This window comes from Lissotriton helveticus, chromosome 8 (assembly GCF_964261635.1).
Source record: "Lissotriton helveticus chromosome 8, aLisHel1.1, whole genome shotgun sequence".
NCBI classification, from domain to species: Eukaryota; Metazoa; Chordata; class Amphibia; order Caudata; family Salamandridae; genus Lissotriton; species Lissotriton helveticus.
Window position 1 is genome coordinate 1,678,714,759 of NC_136069.1, and position 22,606 is coordinate 1,678,737,364.

General features: G+C 46.8%; 1 protein-coding gene across 4 annotated transcripts in view; it reads right to left on the reverse strand.

The window, feature by feature from the left end:
- The window catches only part of LOC144773622 (transient receptor potential cation channel subfamily M member 2-like), a 1,628,848-nt gene that overhangs the window by 71,752 nt on the left and 1,534,490 nt on the right, over positions 1 to 22,606 (reverse strand). The gene's annotated exons all lie outside the window — the stretch shown is intronic.

Here is a 22,606-nt window from a genome sequence, read left to right on the forward strand (position 1 = left end):
GGTACCCCCGGTCCAGCCTACATTACAATTTCCCACTCTGCCAGCACGAAGAGTATCAGTCGATGATACCAGTTTAGGGGCCGCAGGAGGAGGTCCTCCTGGTACCCCGCCACCACACCAACGTTTAACATTAGTCAAGTTACATGAATGTGCGTTACAGCGTACGCCCAAATATAAGTCCGTTGCAGATATCCGACGAGCTCTTACTGAATGCCGCTATGATCCAGTCGCAGGTGATGATAGTACAGTTATATATTCCATCCGTGTAAGACGGGTGACCGGGTATTTGGACACCCTACCAGATATGAAAGAAGATCTAGACAGAATATATCGTTTCATCCGTACAGGGGATGATCCAGAAAGCATTGGCGAAGCCATGTCTCAAAGGAAACCTGAAATCCAGCTCATGATATTAAAGTTTCTGATTAATTGTTTAATAAGAGAACAAGATTACCCGTCCAAAGATCCAGCCGAAATGAGAATCCTGACAAGGTGGAGTGATAATATAGCCGAGGGTAAGCACAGAACCATCAGTAGTATAGAGAGTATGTACAAGAGAATTCGTAAGGAAATAATAAAGTTACACGAACAACGTAAAGCAGCACAAGTAAGCGAGAAAGAGAATGACTCTTCTACTGAAGAGGTAGAGGACGAGAATCCCGCCAGAATAGCGTATGTAGGAAAATCTAGATTTCCAGACCGCCATTTACGCCTAGAACACAAGTCAGTTTTTCCTCATCCAGCACCAGAACAAAGTTCTCTAGAACAAGTATTTCAAGCTACCGATCACATTCTGAAATCACGAATCGGTTATAGTGAGTTAAGTACTATGCATGAACAAGAACTAGTCCGATCAGCAGTCCGATGGATTACTGATTCTACCACTTTTCCAGACGAAATAGTGGCACAAATGTTCCTGAAATTGCCCCCAGCCGAGCAACGACTGGTGGGTATGTATATGATCCAGCACCTCATTACTCTGTATGAGGGTCAACATTCTGATCCAGGTCCGTTACACGATGTCCTGAACGAGTTACTCCAGTATAGATGGAAAGGTTTAGGTACCGATTTAATTAGTGTCATTCTAGAACAGCGTCACAAATATAGAACGTTTCTGAACCCGCATTTTGTTCATGTCTCACCTCCAGAAAGTAAACCGTTTTACATAGATAGACAGAATCCGTTACGAGAAGTACACCCAGTCAGGACAACAGATGGTGAAATGCAACGAGTATTTGTTTACACTCCGATTACAAAGATGGAACTCTTAGAGATGAAGAAATTAATTCCCTGTCATGACAAAGATCCAGCAGGGTTCCACCGAGAATTAAAAGACATGCTCCGTATGGGAGAATACACGTATCCAGATATTATTAAAATGTTAAAAGTCCTGTTGCCCGCAGGCATATATGAAAAACTCAAGGAAAAAGAATGGGAGGTGGGAGAGAAAAAGATCGATTGGGCAGTTCTAGAAGCTGAAGATAAGATACGAGTACCAGGTACCGGTTTTGGAGATAAATGTAAAGAATTACCAGAGCTGTTAATTCAAGTTTTGCCAAGATTATTAGCCACTAAGAAGGAAGACTGGGATGCAATCTCAGCCTGTAAACAGAAACAAGATGAAGACACTAGTGATTTTTATTCTAGATTTGAAAAATGTTTTATTATAAACAGTGGCCTCAAGACAAGTAGCGAGTCATACCCTCATCTTTTTGTTACTAAATTAGTTGAGAATTCTAGTCCACAAGTTAAGAATCGAGTTTTGAAAGTCGAAAGTACCTGGCAAGCTAATACCCCGTCCCAGATGTTACAGATGCTCCAGTACCACCAGAATAGAATCAGAGAAGAACAAGATCATGAAAGAAAACGTATGAAAGACACGAAAATGAAAGTACTAGTTGCACAATCTGTTCCACAAGACAGTCAGAAGAGGGGTCCGATTCAAGCCAGTCATCCTGCAGCTCCCGTTAAAGGGACATGCAATTATTGTAAACAGCCAGGTCATTTTATAAACGAGTGTGCAGTTCTGAAACATAACATAGCTACTGGTAAAACTAAAGAAAGACCACGTCCGCCTAGACAAGAACAAGTTTCACAGACCTCTCAGCCACAGAATGCACAACAGACAGTTACAGCACCGCAGCCTATTGCTGCAACACAGCATGTTACACAGCAGATGTACCAGTATGCACAGTCTGAGTATCCAAAGTACCAACAGTACTCATGAAACAGCCTAGAGAGGGAGGTAGGCTTGCCTCTCATCGAGATTCCTGTAGATCAAGAAGGTCCCTATGTTCATAGTCAAGTACTAGGGAAAGACAGAAAGTTTCTGATTGATACAGGGGCAAGTAGGACCACCATTAGTCACGACGAAGTTCCAGGGGCTCCGCTCTCAGGCTCTAGAAATGTTTCCCTTGGATTTTCAGGAAAGCCTATTGTAAACGAGATATCTAAGCCAGTTACTCTAGAAGTAGGTCCATTGTCCCGCACTACTGATCTATTACTTACTAAGTCATGTCCAGAAAATTTGTTAGGTATTAAAACACTGAAAGAATTAGGTGCAGTTATTTGCTGCTCCCCAGAGGGAATACGATTGTTTTTACGTGACTTCAAGGGTCACTATGTATTACGAGATTTTGATCCGAGATTGTCTAATGTTCCGCAGCATCTATGGGCGCAAGGTCCAACTGATGTAGGTTATATGCAAATCACACCCCATCGTGTGACTCTCAAGCCAGGTGTAGTGTTACCACGAATCAGACAGTACAGATTGCCACCTGAGGCTGTAACAGCCTTATCCAAAATTATTGACGAGCTCATCGCTCAAGGAGTAGTTGTAGAAACTGACTCCAATGTATGTAATTCTCCGATCATTCCAGTCATGAAACGTACTGATCCAAATGCACCCCCAGTATATCGATTAGTGATTGACCTTCGAGAACTTAATAAATGTATTATTCCCCAGTATCCAGTTGTCCCAGATATCTCTTCCCTATTGACAGCCATTGACTCTGAGGCCTCATTTGTTACAGTCATAGACCTCAAGAACGCGTTTTCAGTGTCCCCATTCATCCAGACAGCCAGTTTCTTTTCGGATTTTGTTTAAATGGAAGGAGCTATATGTTCACACGAGCTCCTCAAGGTTTCACAGACAGTCCTAGCATTTACAGTCAAGCACTTAAGAGACAACTAGACAACATTCACATGCCAACTGACACTGCCCTGCTCCAGTATGTTGATGATCTAATGATCACAGCCCGTTCTGAGCGTGCTTGCGAGCGAGCATCTCTTACAGTCTTGTACTTCTTAGCAGAGATGGGGCACAAGGTGTCCCCTTCGAAGCTTCAATTCTGTGTCCAGCAAGTGATCTATTTAGGCCACTTACTGTCCAAGAGGGGTAGGCAGTTGACACCAGACCGTATCCAGTTAATAGCGAGTCTTCCTCAGCCCAAGACCCAGAAGGAGGTACGTGCTTTTATCGGCCTCACTTCTTACTGCAGACAATGGATTCCTCAGTATGCATTTCTAGCTAAACCACTGATACAGTTAACGACACAGGAGGCAGCCGTATCGACTGTCCTCCCTTGGACATCCGAACATACACTTAGTTTCAATGAGTTAAAGAAAGCTTTATGCCAAGCTCCAGTTCTAGCTACACCGAACTACAGTAAGCCTTTTACACTTTTCGTCACAGAACGCGAAGGTACAGCATTATCTGTTCTCACACAAGATCAAGCAGGACAATACAAGCCCTGTGCTTATTTTTCGAGCACATTAGATCCTGTAGCCCAGGCTTTGCCTGCGTGCCTCAAGTCAGTTGCAGCCACAGCACTAGCTATCAGACAAAGTGATTCCATAGTATTAGGACATTCCTTGACAGTACAAGTTCCACACTCCGTGGAAGTTCTTTTAAACCGAACACAAACTCAGCACTTGACAATTGCACGTTTAACAGGTTATGAACTGACACTGTTCCAGCCACACATAGAAATCAGACGCTGCAACGTTCTAAATCCTGCTACACTGTTACCGTCAGTTAATTCGAATCCTGCCACACACGACTGTGTGGAAGTAGTTAACATTATGACAAAGCCAAGACAAGATCTGACAGATATTCCATTACCAGATCCCGACCTGACACTTTATGTGGATGGTTCATGTATGAGAACGAGTACAGGAGAACTAGTAGCCGCGTATGCAGTGACTACTGACACTGAAGTTATTGAAACACACCGTATTGACACCCTGTCTGCTCAAGCAGCAGAGCTAGTTGCTCTGACCCAAGCCTGCATACACGCCAAGAACCTGAAAGTTAATGTTTATACAGATTCACGCTACGCATTTGGAGTTGTACACGACTTCGGAGTGCTCTGGCAGGAGAGAGGTTTCATGACCTCTCATGGAACCAAGATTCAGCATGGTCTCCTCATTCAAGCTCTGTTAGATGCAATACATTTACCGACAGCTATCGCTATCATGAAGTGCAAGGCACATACGAAAGTTACTGATATCATTTCCCAAGGTAATGATCTAGCAGATCGCACAGCCAAGCTTACAGCACAGACTCCAGACATTTCAGTTAATCCGACACAGACACATACTCCAGCTCCGACTACCTGTATGACAGTTAAGGACCCTACTCAAGATGTCATAGATATCCAGTTACATGCTACTCCCGATGAAATCAAGAAATGGTCCGAACAAGGAGGGGTCCAGACAGATCAGGGATGGGTGACGAAGGGAAAAGCCACATGGTTTCTCCCCGACTCAATGGTTCAAGTCATTATCAATACCGCACATAGTCCAGCACATTTAGGAGAAAAAGCTATGTTAGACAGTATCCAGAACATTTGGTTCAACAAGCATTTACGAGCTGCAGCCAAGCAGAAAGTCCGTACCTGTATGATATGTTGCCAGTTTAATCCAGGTAAAAGTGTCCCGGTGGAACAAGGTGGATTCCAGCCCCCTGACCACCCTTTTGAAGTCCTCCAAATGGATTATATTCAGATGGAGCGATGTCGAGGTTTCAAGTATGTCCTTGTAGTTGTATGCGCTTTGTCCAGGTGGACAGGGGCATATCCAGTCCCAGATTACACAGCCGCGACCACTGCCAAGCAGTTGGTTCGTGAGTTCTTCCCCCGTTATGGACTCCCTAGAGTCGTATATTCTGACAACGGCCAGCCATTCTCATCTGAGCTTATGAAACATGTTTCCCTGTTGTTAGGGTACCAGTGGAAGTTCCATTGTGTACGCCATCCAGAAGCAGCCGGTCTAGTAGAGAGACATAATCAGACCCTGAAAATCCGTATTGCCAAGATTTGTAAAGAGAAAGGTGTAGACTGGCTAGTAGCTCTGCCAGTCGCTTTATTCTATATGCGCATGGTCGCACATTCCAGATCAGGTCTGTCCCCGTATGAGGTCGTATTCGGCCGCCCCCCTAATATGTGGGGTACACCTAGACCTCAAAGTATTACCGATGTTTCAAGTAATATGCTGACAGATTACCTAGCTTCCTTGATGTCTGCCCTACACTCTTGTCGTTCACAGGTTGCTGCCGCATTTCCAGACAATACCGAGGTGGCACCGCATGAAATCGTTCCCGGATGCATGGTTCTTGTCCGGAATTTTGATCGTTCAAGTCCGCTGGAGCCTCGCTGGAAGGAACCCCGACAGGTCCTCCTGGTCACCCGTACTGCCGTCAAGCTGGAAGGCAGGAAGGGCTGGGTGCATCTGTCTCATGTGAAAAGATTTTACGGACTAAAGCCTGTTTCTAAGAACATTTCCCAGGATTTGAAAGACTGCCAAAGTACTATTCTTAAGGACTGTCCCGCAAAAGACAATGATACTGAACCCTCCCTGTTAGAGAAAACTCCGCAACAGGAGTACAAGAAAAAATTAAGGTCTAGTAAAATAAGTCAGCCAGTTTGATTGTCTAAGTCCTCCCCTAGGTGAAACGGTTAGACCGGTTTCTCTCATGTATAAAATAGACCCCCATAGTGAGAGAGTTAGTCAAAACTCAATCCGATGTATCGTTTTTCTAAGTTTCATATTGTTTTTCAGCCTTATGACTACCTGCACAGGTTATGCATTTTATTTGTATTTTCCAGTTTCTCATGTAAATAAGTCTTCTATTGCTACAGTAGAGCACACGTTTAGTGATCTGCCTCCTCATGAACTCTCATATCGTCTTGCTATGCGAAATAATTCCTTTATCCGCATGTTACATTATTCACACCAGACCAGCAATGCCACTAATTGTTGGGTGTGTGGTCGACTCCCCCCTTTCCAGACACCGAAGGGAGTTCTGCCACTCTTTCCTTATCCATTTTCACATAATGGTTCGTGTGGAGCATGGTCCACGTTAACGTCATCCTCAACAGATATGTCTTTTCTTAACAGTACATGTTTTCCAGACAAGCAAGGTCTTCCCCACAGAACAGGGTTAGATCTAGAAAATGAAGTTTATAATCTAGGTAATTATTCTTCGAATTTCATGGTCCTGAATGTTCAGTCTGATACTACTCCAGACTTACCTGCTATGTCAGTACTACCAGTTAAAGGTGAATTATGTGTCCGAAAGAATGGTTCCATACATGTAGGACATAGTGATTGTACTACTATTGTCAAGTATAGTGACAGTGGGAAATCTATTTTCAAAGCTTCACGTCATTCTTATTTTGTTTGTGGTCAGACCGCATATGTTCGTCTGCCCCTCGATTGGGAGGGAACCTGTTACATTGCCTTCTTACTGCCACCAGTTTTTCTAGCCCCACCTGACTACCATAGGAATTCCCACCTAGTACATACTAGACACAAGAGAGACCTCCCGATTGTCGATTATACTGAAACTGCTCTAGAACAATACATAGATATCAATAAAGGTGTCTTCCCTTATTTAGGTACTGTTGTGAATAGTAAACTGATACGTAGATTAACCAGAACCCTTGAAGCAGTAGTGATTGAGACTACTTCTGCTCTAAGTAACTTAACCGAAGAGCAATCCTTTATGAGAATTGTCGTGCTCCAGAATCGTCTCGTCCTTGACGTCATACTGGCCGATAGGGGCGGGGCTTGTAGAGTCATCAGATCTAGTTGCTGCATTTTCATTCCTAATAACGCACCGTCTGTTTATTCAGCTATCACCAGACTCCATAAAATAGCCCATATGTTACACCAAGATCCAGGCACCTGGACATGGTCCGGTTGGTTCTGGAATATGATTTCCGTCTGGGGATGGAAAGTATTGTCATTTCTGGGTATTGCAGTAGCGATCATATTCAGTTGCTGCCTCTGTTTACAATGTGGCCCTGCGATTTGCGGCATTTGTGCTACCTCTTGTATTCCTAGTCCCAAGTCCCGTTCTAAATCCCGTTCCAAGAAAATTCGAGACGAGCAAATGATACTGTATGAAATGATAGATGGTATCATGAATATTGATGTTTCCTGATGGAAACGTAGTGACAAGGAGGGAATGTGGAAAAGTAAATTTTGCCATGTTCTGTGTCCCTACGTGTTCCCCATCTTATGTTATGTGTGTATGATTAATATGCATATGTATTCCCCATGATCGATTAAAGACACAATTACAGCTGTGTCCATCTCTAGTATGCCAGTTTCCAGTTCTCGTGAATACTACGAATATTAGGCCTATGTAAAGCTACGTTGCCACGTTTCTCAGTGTACACGTTATTTCATTGAAAAGTCCCCGTTTCTAGGCCTCAAAAGGGCCTGGACACCAGATTCAGCTCCTGTCTCCTGAGCCCTCGCTGAGGAGCGATACAGCCCCCACCTGTATCCTCGACCCTTCACTTACTTCCTGCCTCACAGTGCCCGGCTCAGCCTGGCTCTGCCTACGAGTCTGCCAAAAGTATGTTATGATTCTAGTTATCAGTCCAGCCCTCCTTCTCTGCATTCCTAAGCTACTGAATCGCATCAATAGTTTCCGTCATCGTCTAGCCTTTACGTCTCCATGTAAGAGAAATACTGTATTTATGGTCATTTAATATTCTTCATCACGCACTACATGTAGAATAATGCATGCTCCAGTCTTAGAGTCTGTTAGCCTCTCCCCTCCTGATTCTTAGTTTATATCAACATGTCCTCTAAACATCAGATACTAGATAGGGTTTAGGTACATGTCGCCCTGACTCTCCAGACTTCAGTCTTTACTCCTAGCACAGAGTTCATAGCCCCCAGCTTCTCCTAGTAACACGTCATTGTCAGTTTGCGCGCACCATTAGGTTAGAGGTCCCGGCTCCTCAGGTAGCCCCCTCCATGTTTCCGCCCCATTTATGACATATTCTGTTACGTTTACATCACATGTCTATGTACACGCCTCTTGTTACACCCACTTTCACCCTTATCTTTCGCGACTGCTATTGACCACACCCACTGCTCCGCCTACTGTATTCATTGTAATGCAACTGTTTTAGTATATATGCTTGTGTACTGTTATTAAATGTTAGCGCGCTCATTCCCTGTCCCCCCTGCAGGGCCCTGCCATCCTATACCTATGCAGGTTGTCCTGTTCCTGTCCTTTATGCTGTATTAAACCTGCAAACTCCTACTACCTCGAATCTTGACTCTTATTTATTGAGCTATCTGTTATTGCTATGTCCAGTAAAACCTAGATCCGGTATTATTTATTTATATACCACACTTGTCAGGCTCTGTGTTCGAGCTCCGGCGGGAGCAACGACAAAGCAAACCGTTGAGAGCTTGATGGTGCCTGCTTGCACAGGGTGGTCACTCCTTGACCACAAGGGAGATTCTTCAGTCTTCTACGTCGAGTAGGATGTCGAAGGTCCAGAGTTTCGTATCAGAGTTTCAGTCAGGATAAATCTAAAGTCTTGGGACTCAGCTCCTACCTATATACCATTTTTAGGGGTTGGATTACCTGCTTGGTCCCTCCTGTGGGTGGGACCCAGGAAGGGGGTGGTTACACCCCTTTCCCTTTGTCCAATTTCGCACCAGAGCTGGGGCTGGAGTGCCCCACCACTGGTTTGAACTGGACTATGCATGGGACACCTTGTGTGCCCCAGGCAGTGTCTCATTTCATTTAGCCCTCCCTGCCCCAATACACTATGGCCTGTCTGGGGTGGTGCTAGCACCTCCCTGTGACAGGAAACCTCTTTTCCAAGCCTCCCTCACTGGAAGGGCTCCCAGCAGCAGGAGGTCAGACTTGTGTCTGTGGCAGCAGCATCCATTTTGTGATGCTGAAGCTCTGGTTAACTTTAACCGGGATTAGTAGGAACAACATGTCTTCTCCCTCTAGAAGGGTGGAATGCTACCCCCATCGCCAGAACTGGTGAGGCGGTAGTATTCCAAAGCGTATGACACCTTACACGACATGTTTTGATAAAGCCAAACCAAAGTTAGCAATAACCGCGAGGATTTTAATGCACTTAAGAGTATATGGTATGGCTATATCATAGAACAGCTATAAGGACATGGTTCCGAAAGCTGCAGGCAGGCTCAGCTCACGCTAGAGTCCCATCTCACATAAACTAAGCACTCTGCCTTCAGGATTGTTAAGGCCTGCCATAGGAGTGACTTATAGGTGCATATGTGTCTATATATAAGGGTAGGTATAGGAATACTACACCTAAGCAAGGGGTGGGTACACCACCTTGCCCCAGCTGAGTGATCAGCCAGTTGTGTCAGTTTGGATGGCCAGCCAGGGTTAGCATAATACATGCTGCAGCCCCTGGTAGGCCAGGGTGCACCTATGCCCTGGGCACCTATAGTACACTGTACAGGGACTCATAAGAGTGACCCAAATCCCAATTGGTGATGTACCTAAAGTGCATGGTGTTGAATTTAGAGAGAGAACAGCAGGGCTGTGGGTCTGATTAGCAAGCCCACAGCCACATTAAGTCGAAAACCAGTGAAGCAAAAAGCAAAAAGTGGGGTGACCTTAGGAAAGCAGACCCTACTCTCCTACATAACCCCCCCCCCACCCCAAACGCAGGGACATTAGACTAACCTTGACCAGTTGTGTCTTCATGTTCTAAGTGGAAGTACCTGGAGAGTCCATCTGCAATACCATGGTCAGTCCCTGGTCTGTGCTCCACTGTAAAGTTCATCCCCTGTAGGGAAATGGACCACCTGAGTAGTTTGGGATTTTCACCCTTCATCTGATTTAGCAACAAGAGGGGCTTATGGTCTGTCTGAATTTTGAAGTGAGTGCCAAACAAGTATGGCCTCAGCTTCTTCAGGGCCCAAACCACAGCAAAGGCCTCCCTCTCAATAGCGGACCATCGTTTCTCTCTAGGGGTCAGCCTTCTGCTAATATAATCAATGGGCTGGTCTTGACCATCTACATTAAGCTGTGAAAGCACAGCTCCCACCCCCAACTCAGAAGCATCTGTTTGAACAATAAACTCTTTGGAGTAGTCAGGACTCTTTAAGATAGGTGCAGAGCACATGGCCTTCTTCAGGTCATCAAATGCCTTTTGACAACTTACTGTCCACTGAACCTTTTTGGCATCTTCTTTGAAGTCAAGTTATTAAGTGGTGTCACAATGGACCCATAATTCTTGACAAATGTTCCATAGTACCCAGACAGGCCCAATAAAGCTCTGACCTGTGTCTGGGTGGTTGGAGAAGACCAGTCCTTTATGGTCTGGAGCTTACTCTCTAGTGGTTGAACCTGACCCCCACCTACAAGGTGGCCCAGGTACACAACCTTACTCTGCCCTATCTGGCACTTAGTGGCCTTGATAATTAGGCCTGCCTTTTGCAGGGCCTCCAAAACCTTCTTCAGGTGGATCAGGTGATCCTCCCAGGTGGGGCTGAAGACAGCAATATCATCAAGATAAGCTGCACAAAAGTCATTCAACCCAGTGAGGACTTGGTTCACCAACCTTTGGAAAGTGGCAGATGCATTCTTCAAGCCAAAGGGCATCACCACAAATTGGTAATGACCTCCTGGGGTTGAGAAAGCAGTTTTGGCCTTGGCATCCTCAGCTAACCTGAGCTGCCAATAGCCAGCTGTCAAATCAAATGTGCTCAGAAACTTGGCAGAAGCCAATCTATCAATGAGCTCATCTGCTCTTGGAATTGGGTGAGAATCTGTCCTAGTGACAGCATTGAGACCTCTATAGTCCACACAGAACCTCATCTCTCTCTTACCACCTTGGGTGTGAGGTTTTGGTACAAGGACTACTGGGCTGGCCTTGGGACTCTCTGATGGCCCAATTACTCCCAACTCCAGCATTTTCTGTACCTCAGTCTTTATACAGTCCCTGACATGGTCAGGTTGCCTGTAGATCTTACTCTTCACAGGCAGACTGTCACCAGTGCCCACCTCATGGTTGCACCAGTTAGTCTGAGTAGGTGTTAAGGAAAATATATGTCTGAAGGACTGAAGAACTTGTCTACAGTCCTGTTGCTGATGGTCAGTGAGGCTGCCAGCTAAGGTCACACCATCAACTGAACCATCATCAAGGTTCTGAGTCAACAGGTCTGGGAGAGGGTCACTCTCTTCCTCCTGTCCCTCATCTGTAGCCATGAGCACACCCATGTCTGCCCTGTCAACATATGCTTTGAGTCTTTTGACATGGAGCGCCCTGTGGGGGCTCCTAGGGGTTCTACGGTCTACCAAGTAGGTGACCTCTCCCTTTTTCTCAACAATTGTGTGGGGTCCAGACCATTTGTCTTGGAGTGCTGCTGGGGCCACTGGCTCCAACACCCACACCTTCTGTCCTGGCTGGTACTCAGTCAGCACAGCCTTTTGGTCATGCCAAGCTTTTTGAAGTTCTTGGCTAGCCTCAAGGTTTTTGGACGACTTCCTCATGTACTCAGCCATCCGGGAGCGGATACCAAGTGCATAGTCCACAATGTCTAGCTTAGGATTTTTGAGAGGTAACTCCCATCCTTCCTTTACCAGACATAGGGGTCGTCTTACAGGATGCCCAAACAAAAGCTCAAAAGGGCTGTAGCCAACCCCCTTTTGTGAGACCTCTCTGTAAGCAAACAGAAGGCAGGGTAGAAGGATGTCCCATCTTCGCCTAAGCTTTTCAGGTAAACCCTTGATCATACCCTTTAGAGTCTTGTTAAATCTTTCAACAAGCCCATTGCACTGTGGATGGTAGGGTGCAGTGAATTTATAATTAACACCACACTCCTTCCACATCACAGTTAGATACCCAGACATGAAGTTTGTACCTCTGCCTGAGAGAACTTCCTTTGGAAAGCCCACTCTTGAGAAAACTCCCAGGAGGACTCTTGCCACAACAGGTGCTGTTGTGGTCCTTAGGGGAATAGCTTCTGGATACCTGGTGGCATGATTAACTACCTCCAGTATAAATCTTTGCCCAGATGCTGTTTGGGGATCCATTGGTCCAACAATGTCAATCCTTACTCTTTCAAAGGGACCCACCCAGCTCAGGTAGTGGTATAAGGGGGGCCGTTGTTGTGCCATCTGACTAGCAACTGGCTTGGCAGGTTACACAGGAGCGACAAAACTCCCTGGCATCTTCTGACATATGGGACCAGGGAGAGTGAGGGACAAGCCTGTCCCTAGTCTTGTTCTGGCCTAGATGTCCTGCTAAGGGAATATCATGGGCTAAGGCTAGAAGGAAACCCCTAAAGGCCTGAGGTATGACCAACCGCCCGGAAGCACCAGGCTGGGGTCTCTACCCTCAGAATAAAGGAGTCCTTTATCCCAGTAAACTTTGTGGGTACCTGTAGCATTCCCAGCAGCAGCTTGCTGTCTGAGGGGTTCAAGAGAGGGGCAGTCTAACTGAGCCTGTCTCTAGTCTGCCCTTGAAGGTCCCCCTGTCCCAAGAAACTCAACCTGCTCAGGTTCACGCTCTTCTAGGCCATTTCCTTCAGGAGTCTCAGAATCAGCTTCCTGGGAAGGCTGATCCTCACTTGAGGTCAGGGGGGGAGGCACTGCCTTAACCCCAATGCTCTTTCTCTTGGATGGCACTTGGTCCAAGATTCAGGATCCAAGGCCTGTTCAGTGTGGCACATTTTGGCCTGTGACCTGGTCACAGCAAGGACATGAGCTGATATGCCTAACATCTCTGCATGAGTCCTATACTTCACTTCTGACCGTACTGAGTTTTCAAGATCACTGCCCAAAAGACATTCAACTGGGAGGTCTGCACTTACCACAACTCTTTTGAGGCCAGTTGACCCTCCCCTGGAGAAATTAACAACTGCCACACTATGTGTAGTAGTGACATTGCTAGCATTGGTCACCAGGTAATTATCAACCAGTACAATCTGTCCAGGGTCCACAAAGTTAGGCACTGGCACATGTGTCCCTGTAGGCCTGAGCCACTTTATCATTAATCAAAGGTGTCTGTCTGTTCTTGCCCAAAGTATTGGGACTCACAGTAGTGGACACAGCCATGTCCACATCACAGATCAAGACAGCCTGAGTAGGAATCCTGACTAGGCCAGAATCCATCTCAGTACCCATGGTTAACCCCACTATAGCCTTGGGTTGGGAACCACCACCGTTAACTGTACTAGGGGTTGTAGATGCCTTAGGGGCCACAGTGATAGGGGCTGTACCTTTCTTGGTGCACTCACTAAACCAGTGAGAGGCAGTTTTACAATAATTACACCAAGGTTTCTTTGGACCTTCTTTCTTCTTTTTCTTGGAACTTTGGGACCCCCCTCATTAGAAGTATTTTGGGGGCCTGGAGAAGACTTCTGGTCTTTTTGTTTCTATTCCCCACCTTTTTGGTCTGCCTTTTTCTGATCACCACCTTACTTCTGGGATCTCTGCTTAACCCTGGTTCTGACCCATCTATCTGCCCTCTTTCCCAATTCTTGGGGAGAGGTCAGATCTGAGTCAATCAGGTGTTGGTGCAACAACTGGTTCTGACAATTATTAAGGATTTGCTCTCTCATGATCAAATTATACAATCCTGTATAGTCCTTAACTTTACTTCCCAGTAACCAACCTTCCAGAGCCTTAGTGGCACAATCAACAAAATCAGTCCAGTCCTGAGTCTGTGTCTTCTGGGTATCTCTAAACATCAACCTGTACTGTTCAGTGGTTAAGCCAAACCCATCAATCAGAGCACTCTTCAGGACAGTGTAATTGTTAGCATCTTCATCACTAATTGTGAGGAGCTTGTCTCTACCTTTTTCTTCAAAGGAGAGCCACAAGATAGCTCCCCACTGACTTTGGGGTACCTGCTGTACTTTGCAGGCCCTCTCCAAAGCAGTTATCCACTTGTGGATGTCATCCCCAACTTTGTAGGGGGGTACTATCTTACTCAGGTGTCTATTGGCATTATAGGACCTGTCATTATCCCTAGGGATATTGCTGCCACCAGTGGAATCTAATCCACTTAACGTTTGCTCCCTTGTCAAAGCAAGTTTTGCTTGGGCTAGGGCAAGTTCTTCCTTCTCCATTCTGATCTGACTTCCCTCATCCTAGCCTGGTATTCTTTCCTCTGGGGGGAAGTCATTCCCCTCCTAGAACCCCTTGAAGCATGAGAGTGGTTAGATTTACCTGAGTGAGACCTATCCCTCCTATACCTCTGATTAAACCCACTTGGAGGCCTGAATGGGGCTGTTCCATTCTCAGCCTCAAGTTGGCTTAAGTTAGCCTGGCTAAGTCTCCTGACTATATTTTGGCTGTCTACCTCTTCCTCAGAATCTTCTTCAACCTCCTCATCTTCCTCTTCTGGGACTGGGGGGTCATCTTCTGTGGAGGGTACACCTTCACCTGTACCACCTGAGGGGCCTGGTTTAGAGGCCTTCCCAAGATCAGTTCTCTCTAGGAGTTCTATCAGGTGTGGGATGGTAGGGCTGGAACCCTGTTTCAACTTCCTTGAGGTACACAAGTGTCTCATCTCTTGGAAGTTGAGCATGTCATATCTGGAGGGTGCCCTGGGAGGGTCACTCACCACAGGTAGAGATCCAGCTGGTTCACCTGTGCTAGACATGTCTAGTGATGTGTGGTGTGTGCACCTACCTACACTGAGTGTTTCCTACTAAACCTCTCTAGGAGTTATAGTCAGGGTGTGCTAGGCCCTTTGGTCTACAACAACTAAGTTCAGTAGAACTTATGTATTCTAAGTCTTGTTATATGTACCTATGGTACCTGATGTGATCTTCCAAATGATATTGCAAAGATTACAATTGGTAAAACAACAGCAAGCTCAAATCCCAACCGCTGCACACCAATGTGAGAAGTTGGCCTTGTATATAATGTTCACTATTCTAGTGAGCACCTTGCACTAGTCCAAACAACCCATATGGTGATGGTTGTAAAGTCAACCTTATAGACCAGCTATCCTAGTGGTAGCATGGACAAAGCAGTCTTAGGCTAAACTCAAGAGGGCATGTGAAGCCAGCTGTTTTACCATATGTAACCCTTTAATACCAAGTGAAAGGACACCACACAGGTTATATGTTAAAATATATGTATTTATTACTAAACACAATCCCCTGAACTATTTATGAGGTCAGAGGCACGAGCACATAACAAGTCACTCAATCAACATTCAATAGGTTGCACAAAATACAGTAATGCCCTAGGGGCATTTCGAACCATATACTAAAATAGTGGTATAAGAACCACGTCACGAACAAAGGATAGGCCTAGGGCCTAGGGAATCGCTGGGGCTACACTGTACTACCAAAGGATAGGAAGTGGGAGGCCCACGGGATGCGTGTGCAGTGTCTTTACTCACACGCGGGTTCTCATCAAGTTAGAATGGGAACGAAAGAATTAGAAAGTAGTTCTTTTAGGGCACTTCCAACTGGACTAGGAATAAACTACGTGAAACTAGGACACTAGGATAGTCAATCTTCACAGGAGTACCGAAGTACCCACGTTACCTCACCCACAGGAAGCGGGTGCATAGGTCCCAAAGTGTGTCGGGTTTCGTCGTTGATTCGTATGGAGCCTTGGAGAAAGATGCTGCAGGCGACCAGGAGAGAAGAGTCTGGGTGGATCCAAGGGCGGATCGAGGATGAAGAGTACCTGAAAGCAGAAGGGACAGAGTCTGGATCACTAGCCAGTGACCAGGAAGGAACCAGGAAGGAACCAGGCGATGCCGGGAAGCAATCAGGTGCTGTCGTGAAGCTTGTCTCCGCTGCCACGTGGACCAGGAGGTGTCGACGACGACCAGGAGCTGGGCACGGACTGTCCCACAAAGGCTCTCGCTGTCGACGGTGTCGGTTCTCGATTCAGAGTCAACAGGCCTTGGCAAATGCAACCCAGGCAGGAATCAGGTAAGCAGGGGCCAGTCTGGAGCAACCGAACCAGTGGTGTAAATTCAAAGGATCGTCGTCACAGAGGCCACTAGCCAACAGGCAAGTGACCGGACAGACGCGTCGAGCAGGAAAATGCAGAAGGGCCCCACGCAGAACTCGTGGCGTGTGGAGGGCTGATCTTCGGTGCAGTTAGTGCTCGGGGCTGGGGCTTCTCAATCCCCAATGCACATCTTTGAGGGTGCCTCAGCAGTTGCACGGAAAGCAATTTGCTGGCTTTCCAAGATGGCCGGTCCCACGTCTCGCGTCACCTCCACGGGTCTCAGCTTTGCTGTGGCTGTGGATTGGGTTGAAGGAAGTCTGGAAGTCCGGGTCTTGTCAGGCTCTGTGTTCAAGCTCCGGCGGGAGCAATGACAAAGCAAACCGTTGAGCGCTTGATGGTGCCTGCTTGCACAGGGTGGTCACTCCTAGACCACAAGGGAGAGTCTTCTACGTCGATTAGGATGTTGAAGGTCCAGAGTTTCGTGTCAGAGTTTCAGTCAGGATAAATCTAAAGTCTTGGAACTCAGCTCCTACCTATATAACATCTTTAGGGGTTGGATTACCTGCTAGGTCCCTCCTGTCGGAGGGACCCAGGAAGGGGGTGGTTACATCACCCTTACTTTTGTCTAGTTTCGCTCCAGAGCTTGAGTGCCCCAGCACCGGTTTGAACTGGACTATGCTTGGGACACCTTGTGTGCCCCAGGCAGTGACTCATTTCATTCAGCCCTCCCTCCCTCAATACACTATGGCCTGTCTGGGGTGGTGCTAGCACCTCCCTGTGACAGGAAACCTATTGTCCAAGCCTCCCTCGCTGGAAGGGCTCCCAACAGCATGAAGTCAGACTTGTGTCTGTGGCATCAGCATCCATTTTGTGATGGTGAGGCTCTGGTTAACTTTAACCGGGATTAGTAGGAACAACAACTCCCTCTAGAATGCTACCCCCGTCGCCAAAACTGACGAGGGAGTTGTTTTCCAAAGCGTATGACACCTTACACGACATGTTTTGATAAAGCCAAACCAAAGTTAGCAATAACCGCGAGGATTATAATGCACTTAAGAGTATATGGTATGGCTATATCATAGAACAGCTATAAGGACATGGTTCCGAAAGCTGCAGACAGGCTCAGCTCACGCTAGAGTCCCATCTCACATAAAACCAAGCACTCTGCCTTCAAGATTGTTAAGGCCTGCCATAGGAGTGACTTATAGGTGCATATGTGTCTATATATAAGGGTAGGTATAGGAATACTACACCTAAGCAAGGGGTGGCTACACCACCTTGCTCCAGCTGAGTGATCAGGCAGTTGTGTCAGTTTGGATGGCCAGCCAGGGGTGGCATAATAAATGCTGCAGCCCATGGTAGGCCTTGGATTCACCTATGCCCTGGGTACCTATGGTACACTGTACAGGGACTCATAAGAGTGACCCAAATCCCAATTGGTGATGTACCTAAAGTACATGGTGTAGAATTTAGAGAGAGAACAGCAGGGCTGTGGGTCTGATTAGCAGGCCCACAGCCACATTAAGTCGAAAACCAGTGAAGCAAAAAGTGGGGTGACCATAGGAAAGCAGACCCTACTCTCCTACACCTTACCAGAAGCACTCACACAACCCTCATTGACTAGTGATCAGACACAACCGAATGCACTCTTACATGCTTCACAGACTAGCAGTCACACACTACCGATAACAGTCTAGCAGGCCTTACATACGTCATGATCCTGCAGTAACATATTACCGGAAGCAATCGCACCCCTCATATATTCACAAACATACACTACTAGAAGCACTCTTACATCCCTCATTGAATAGTAATCCCACACTACCGGCAGCAAACTTACACCCCCTCAGTCAAGCAGTCACACACTACCAGTAACACTCCTACACCCCTCACAGCCCAGCAATCACACACTACTTGAAACTATTTTACAAGCCTCACAGATTAGCAATCACAGACTACAGGATGTACGCTTACACCCCTCACAGACTAGTAATCACACACTACAGGATGCCCTCTTTTTTTTATTGATTTTAATGCAAAAAAAAAGAAATATGCCATGTCAGGAATATACCTGAAAAGTACCTTCAGCATACATAGTCACAATCAATACAAAAACCAATAACTTAAGAGCACCCCCCCCATTCCCACCCCCCGCCCGAACCTAGTTCTGCATTTCTTTTCTTTTTTTTTTACCACACATTAGCACGATTCGACCTATCTCGTTGGTGGATATGTATATCAGGATCAGAGCATATCCTCGCCCTGTGGGCTTATAGTCAAGTGGCTACAGTGTTTGATTGAAACAATTCTCTCATCAGTCCGCGGGAACATTGACCGCATCTACAGTCTGCTCACCACGGGCCAACAAGTATTCCCGTAACGGGGCCCAGATGTCTTTGGGACGTGATCTTGTTGGAAGTTCTTCTTCATAAAGGGACAATTGCTCCAGACAATACACCATATCAGTTAACCATTTGGCAGCTGTCGGTCCTCGCTTCCCATCCCACGTGAATAGAGCCCTTCTCTTTGCCAGCAATAGAGCAAGTCTCACAAAGCGTCCCATCGCACCCTGCACCGAGGGTACGTATTCCAGTAAGCATAACAGTGGGGTGTTGTCCAGCACCTGACCATTCATCGTGTTAACCATTTCCAACACCTCTGTCCAGTATCTATGTACACCCTGGCAGTGCCAAGCTAGATGAACAAAATCTGCCTCCTCCTGTCCACATCTTCTGCAACAACTAGTGTCTCTAAGTACTATTTTGTGTAGGCGTGCGGGTGTGTGGTATGTTTGATGGAGAAATTTAAGGTGTATAATGCATAAATTACTGTTAGCCGACAACTTTCCCATTAGGCCACAGATCTGCCCCCACATCTCCAACGTGACCTGTGTATCTAAAACCCTGTTCCATCTTGCCAGGCTCTTGTCTTCCGAGAGTACCGATTCTTCCTGCACTACCCGGTAAAGTTTAGTAAGTAGATGTTTCCTGGAGGCCGCAGTCACAATCAATTGCAACGACTTGGAAATCAACGGCTCATCTGGGAATGTAAATGTAGTATAGTAATCCCTGACAGCTCTGCGCAGACGATAGCAGGTATAAGTGAACAACAGTGTAGGATTGGATATAAAGCTCAAATCTTCCCCAGTAATATATGTCCCATCTCTATAGAGATCACCTATCACCGAAATGCCTGCCTCTTTTAGTGCACGAAGCGCCCCGCGCTCTCGCGCAACCGATAGAGCACTATGCCCCTCAATAGGCATGTTAGGAGCATACAGCGGGAGCTTATTCGTCCTCCAGCCTATAGCTTGCCATGCAGAGTCCGTGGCATCAATGATGTTTATTTCCGATTGGGGCGTCGATCTATGAACATGTGTAATAATGCAATGTAAAGGTATCTCGCCGGCATCCCACTCCTCAACCTCCACATGAGGAATAAAATCATGCGGCCAAAACCAAAAATATGCGTATTGGGCCAGAAGAAGTCAGGAGCACAGAACCCCCCTTTATCAAAAGGCAATGTGAGTGTGGACCAACTAATTCTGGGTGGCTTTGCACCCCACACCAAGCGAAGCAATTGTGTTTGCACCGTTTTAAAAAGTGCTTGTTTAAGTGGATAGGAATATTACTGAACAAGGACAGAAATTTAGGCAGTATCACCATTTTGATGACAGCTATGCGGTCCGCTAGTGATAAAGGTCTCCCCACCCATCGATCAATTTGTTGTACCAGGTCAGTGTAAGCCTTTCCGTAATTTTCACGGACAACACTCACGGGGTCATGATGGATCCAGATGCCCAAATAATTCACAGGATCCTCTGACCACAGCAAGGGGTATTCAACCTGTGGCGATTTAGTGGCAGGTGTGAGGGGAACGATGACTGATTTCTCCCAATTAATGGTGAGACCAGAGAACAGCCCATAACAGATATATTCAAGGATGACCTGTGATAGATATATTTGTGGTTCACGAATATATAGAACCATGTCGTCTGCCTACGCAAATATGCCCACTGGCCTATTATTAAAGTTTAAAGCCGCCGCCCTGTGTGCTTGGCGAATTCTACAGGCAAGTGGTTCTAGCACGATGACAAAAAGGAAAGGGGATAAGCGGCACCCCTGTCGAGTGCCCCGTTGTATAGTGAACGGCTCAAACGTTAGGCCCCCCACTCGCACCCTTGCCGAGGTGTCTGTATACAAAATTTGAACCCACCAGACAAACACAGGGGGGAATCCCATCCTGTACAACATGGAAAGCATGTATTTCCATTCGATGGAATCAAACGCCTTTGCCGCGTCCAGTAGCACTGCCACAGCAGGCAACTCAGGGTGCAGCACATGGAACATGGCAAAAATCGTTCTGAGATTCCAAGACGTGCAGCGGTCCGGGATGAAACCAGACTGGTCTAATAAGATCAGTAGGGGCATTAACGGATGTAGCTTATTGGCCAATATTTTAGCGAGGACTTTGGCGTCAATGTTAATCAAGGATGAGGGGCGATACGATTCGCACCGCGATGGGTCTTTATCTTTATTCTTCAGGGTGATAATAAGCGCCTGTCGGAGAGAAGGGGGGAGGTGGCCAACCTCATGCGCCTCTGCATACACTGCCAAGAGTTGAGGTGCGGGTGAGTCGACATATTGCTTATAAAATTCCACTGACAACCCATCGGGCCCAGGAGCTTTCTTGTTGGGCATTGATAGTAGAACATCCTTGACGTCTTGCTCGTCAATGGGCAAGCTTAAGAATTTTCTATGTACATCAGTTAGCCATGCGCAAGCTGTATCCGAAAGGTAGTCTGTTAAGGCGGATTCCGACAAGTCACCTCGAGAGGTATCAAGTGTCTCATAGCAACTACGAAATTGACCTAGGATGTCCTCAGGGGAGAAGTGTTCGTCCCTCTTGTTGTCCACAATGCGCTCTATCTGGGGGGCATCTACATGGTCACGCAGCCGGCTAGCCAGCACTCGACCCGGCCTGCCACCCTCCCCATACCCTCTTGCCACAAACCTCTTAGAGAGATACTTCACCTCAGAAGCAGCTAATGTGTTGTATTCCTCAATGTATTCTCAAATGAATGTAAGTGTCTCAAGTGAGGGCGTTGTGTCATAAGAGGATTCCAATTCTCGCAATTTATCCTCAGTGCGCTGCAATTGCCCCCTTAAGTCCTGCAAGATGTCTGCCGATGTACCTATGCATACTCCCCTTATTGTGACCTTGAAGGCCTCACACAGTGTGGCCACACTGTCAACAAAGCCCACATTCAGATCAAAATACTGTACTATGGCTTTCCTAATGGTATCCTCTTATACAGGGTCCAGGAGAGAATCTGCCCTAAACCGGTAGGTAAATGGCCTGTGTATGTTGTGCGGAACTAGAAGCTGTAATAGGACCGGATTGTGATCCGAAAGGGTCCTTGGGAGAGCGCTAACCTCAGTAACCCAGCCATTCGCTTCACCACCCAACAGCCAATAGTCTAGCCGTGACCATGTATTGTAAGCAGGTGTGATATGTGTGCCCTCCCTAGCTCCAGGATGTTGGGAGCGCCAGATGTCTGATAACCCCCTCTCCTCCATGAAATCCCGCACACATTGGGCAACCTTGATCATACGGTGACTAGATGAGGAAGACTTTTCTGTGTGTGGATCTAAACAGGCACTTAAATCACCCCCCATCAACAAGGCCGATTCTGGCCACGCACGCAGTACCTGAAAAAAGGGATAGAAAAGATGCTGGCTCATCAACCACTGGTCCGTAAATATTAGCTATCGTCACCAACACTTTCCCCAACCTATCCCGTACCACAGCCCATCTCCCCTCTCCATCTACCCTGGTGTCCAATGGCTGAAATGGTTTCCCCTTCTTCAAAAGGATTAAGACACCTCTGGCATAGCTAGAGTACGAGGAGGCCAACCGGAAGGTGGCCCAACGCCTTGCTATAGACCCTCCGTATGTTTGGTTAGATGTGTTTCCTGTAATAAGGCTATGTGGACGCCATGCCTATCCAAGTGCGCAAGCACCTGCCTTGTTTTCTTAGGTGTATTCAGCCCTCGTACATTCTAAGTAATGCACCCGTACTTCTCACCCTTCAGATGTCCCCCCTGTAGTCAATCGCGAACCGGCATCTTACCACAACAAGAAATAACACGACTTAGTGTGTACAAATATCACTAGTACAGTACTGAAGCAGTTAAAAGACTCAGGCCCCCCCCCTACCACCCACTTTGGCAACCCCAACCCGCCAAAGACACAATGCACCCACCCCCCTCGTCCCAACATACACAACAACACCCATGTTATTTTTTGGGGCATTCCCATTGAGGGCCGTGGTGGCGACATACACCCCCGGCGCTAGGCGTAAATGGGCGGCCG